The sequence below is a fragment of the Onychostoma macrolepis genome, chromosome 11 (genome assembly GCF_012432095.1).
Source record: "Onychostoma macrolepis isolate SWU-2019 chromosome 11, ASM1243209v1, whole genome shotgun sequence".
Classification (NCBI taxonomy): Eukaryota; Metazoa; Chordata; class Actinopteri; order Cypriniformes; family Cyprinidae; genus Onychostoma; species Onychostoma macrolepis.
In genome coordinates this window covers 8216304-8220319 of record NC_081165.1, presented here as the reverse complement: position 1 = coordinate 8220319, position 4016 = coordinate 8216304, and positions in this window count along the sequence as shown.

Here is a 4016-nt window from a genome sequence, read left to right as displayed (position 1 = left end):
TAGTACACATCAGGCAAAACAGTAACTATCAACAATGAATATTAGAATTCTGTGCTGTTTTGTGCTTTTAGTTCGTTTTTTTTTTTCATTTAAATGTTTCATCATGATTGATAAATATGCACAGAGTCACTTTGATGATCACAATTTTAAAAATAGGCCTTTATATCCAAATATCCAAAGCAGTCAATCCCACCGATTTTCTTGCCATTGTTCAAATACTCATGGGAACATTACTGATAATTTGTGGTTTACTTTTTATGAGAACTGAACCGTTAACCTTTTAATTACCAGGTTAGATCTTTAACCTCATATACATAAGCAAAACATTTTTAAAAATGGTGCAAACTGGTGCAAATTATATGATCCTCTGACAGACAAATAAAAAATACATTCAAGTATATAGTTGAATTTCATGTTTATTATTATATACATTTTTATTTCTAATTTCACTTTTCATTTGTAAAATGTGTGTGTGTGTGTGTGTGTGTGTATGGTGAGGTGGAGTTGTTGGCAGACATACTCTCATGTAACGGCTGTGATATGCCTGATTCTCCAGAGATGCTGAGGCAGGGGATCTATTCACACGTTTAAAGCCACACGGAGGGGGTCATCAGCCCTACTGAGTGCTGTCAGGGGGCATTTAGCTCGTGATCTGCCCACAACAATGAGGTCAGTTGATTGCTTGTGGCTGGGTTGTTTTGGGGGTATTTCTACTGGATCTGAAGCTTGTGAAATCGCTGCAGTGGTTGTTAACTTTAAATTATAGCTTACCAAGCAGCTCTTAAATCCACATCAAAACCAAAATCAGAAATCAAAAATGACCCTACACTCTTAAAAATAAATGATTTTTATTGGCATAGATGGTTCCATGTAGAACATTTAACGTTCATGGAAACTTTCCAGGTTCTTTATAGAAGCCTATAACCTATATAGTATAGTTTTTTTTTAGGAATTGTTCACTGGAAGGTTCTCTGGGGAACCAAAAGTGATTCTTCTATGAAAAATGTTCTGCCCCTCAGGCCATCAAAGATGTAGATGAGTTAGTTTCTTCATTGGATCAGATTTGGAGAAATGCAGCATTACATCACTTGCTCACCAATGGATCCTCTGCAGTGAATGGGTGCCGTCAGAATGAGAGTCCAAACAGCTGATAAAAAAACATCACAATAATCCACAAGTAATCCACACCATTCCAGTCCATCAGTTAACATCTTATGAGGTGACAAGCTCCATTTTCGTAATAAACAAATCCATTATTTAGGCTTCTGGCCAAAATATCTGGCCATAATCCATAATAATGTCGCCTCCAGTGAAAAAGTCCATCCCGTTTTCTTCTCGCATCAAAATCCAAAAAACTGTTTTCGATGGTGCTTGATCTGTACATATTTCTCTCCTTGTTCAGGCAAAAATACTTTTTCACTGGTGAAAGCAATATTATCGATAGAAGACTCGTATTTTAGCCAGAAGTAATGTTTTGAAGTTGAAAATGTCTTGATGGATTTTGTTTTCTTACAAACATGCAGCTTTTCAATTCTCAAGACGTTAATTGATGGATTGGAGTGGTGTGGTTTACTTGTGGATTATTGTGATGTTTTTATCAGCTGTTTGGACTCTCATTCTGACGGCACCCATTCACTGCAGAGGATCCATTGGTGAGCAAGTAATGTAATGCTACATTTCTCCAAATCTGTTCTGAGGAAGAAACAATACTTTTTCTTTTACAACTCGCAGTGTTTGTGCTAAGGCCGAGATGTGTGTTATGACTGTGTAGCCTATATTATTTATTTATTTATATGTATGTTTTAGCAGCTCTTCAGTTGTTTTCCTGCAGTATTCAGTGTCCCTTGGTCACTATACGCAGTCATACAGAAGGCCATGAGTGCTGTCTGTCTCTCTCTGTCACTCTCTCTCCAGGGGGGAGCCGCAGAGAGACTCCTTATGCATTCATGAGGAAAGTGGAGGATAAATAAAAAGGTTCATTACCACGCTAAAGTGTTACTAATGATATGTACCTGCCACCCAGCACCTCCGAAAATCTAATGTGACACAGTAGAATGGAAAATCTATTCCGCCGCAGTGGGCCACCAGTGGTGCCGCAGCACGCTGTATGGAAATTTCCCACAGCCTGCCCCTCCATTTGTGTCTGTCTCTAACCAATATTTACAATTCCACTGCTATAATGTCCTACCAGGCCCTTTATGCCGCTGTCACGACCTCCATATTAGCTGAAAATTGGTCTTTTCAAACTTAGCAGGGGAGCATCTCTCACTGCCGTGGATGCAGTGCTTGGGTGCACAGCATGGGGGCATCATGGGAAGGCTCCTCGACCCCCTGGCCAAGCCCTGCTCTGTAGAGGTGTCTGTTTCTGTTTATCTGACATAAAAGGTATAGAAGATATAGTAGATATAGAAGGCTCTGTGGTAAAGAATGTATAATTAAAAAATAAATAAATAAAAAACTTATTCTAATGAAGTATTAAGGCACATGAGGTCATGCAAAAAATTATTTAATATGATAAACACCAGTGTTTCATAAATCCATTTCAGAATTTCAGTAACGGAACGGCATGATTTTAGCTCTTTGCATGTGGTTCCTAGGGTTTTTTGCTTGGTAAAATAATTGTTTCAATTCTATGTGATATTCTGGATTTTTTATTTTTATTTATTTGTTTGTCTATTTTTGCTAGGGCTGCATTTATTTGATCACTATTGCAATATTATTATTAAACAATATTATTTAAAATTGTTACATAGGCTATTAAAATGACTATGAGTCATAATTATTATTACAGTAAGTGTTTTTATTTTTATTTTAATATATTTTAAAATGCTATTTATTTTTTGTGATGACAAAGCTGAGGCTTTTTTTCAGGATTTTTTGAAAAGTGCAATCATTTAAAAATTTATAAAAAGCGTTTATTTTAAATCTTTCGTAACATCATAAATGTCCTTACTCTCACTTTTGTTCAATTTAATGCATCCTTGTTGAGTAAAAGTATTAATTTCTTAATTAATTAGCATTTATTAACCTAATATATCAGTTTTCAACACTGATAATAATAATAATAATAATAATACAGCCCGAATTCCGGAAGTGTTGGGACGTTTTTTCAAATTTGAATGAAATGAAAACTAAAAGACTTTCAAATCACATGATCACAATTTGGTCCCATTCCTGCCTGATATAGGTTTCCAGCTGCTGAAGAGTTTGTGGTCGTCTTTGACGTATTTTTCATTTAATGATGCGCCAAATGTTCTCTATAGGTGAAAGATCTGGACTGCAGGCAGGCCAATTCAGCACCCGGACTCTTCTACTTTGAAGCCATGCTGTTGTAATAGCTGCAGTATGTGGTTTTGCACTGTCCTGCTGAAATACACAAGGCCTTCCCTGAAATACACGTCGTCTGGAAGGGAGCACATGTTCCTCTAAAACCTTTATATACCTTTATATAGACCATGTTCACATATTGCTTCCTTATTGCATGATAGAGATTTAGTTGGCATCTGCAGATGGCACGGGTGATTGTGTTTACCGAAAGTGGTTTCTGGAAGTATTCCTGGGCCCATTTAGTAATGTCAATGACAGAATCAAGCCGATGAGTGATGCAGGGTCGTCTGAGGGCTTGAAGGTCTTCGGCTTTGTTCCTTAAGCACAGAGATTTCTCCTGTTTCTCTGAATCGTTTGATGATGTTATGCAATGTAGATGATGAGATTTGAAAAGCCTTTGCAATTTGACGCTGAGGAACGTTGTTTTTAAAGTATATTTTTACGCACTCTTTCTCAGATTGGAGATCCTCTGCCCATCTTTACTTCTGAGAGACTCTGCCTCTCTAAGACATCCCTTTTATAGCTAATCATGTTACAGACCTGATGTCAATTAACTTAATTAGTTGCTAGATGTTCTCCCAGCTGAATCTTTTCAACATTTCTTGCTTTTTCAGCCCTTTGTTGCCCCCGTGCCAACTTTTTGAGACCTGTAGCAGGCATCAAATTTGAAATGAGCTCATTTAGTGGAT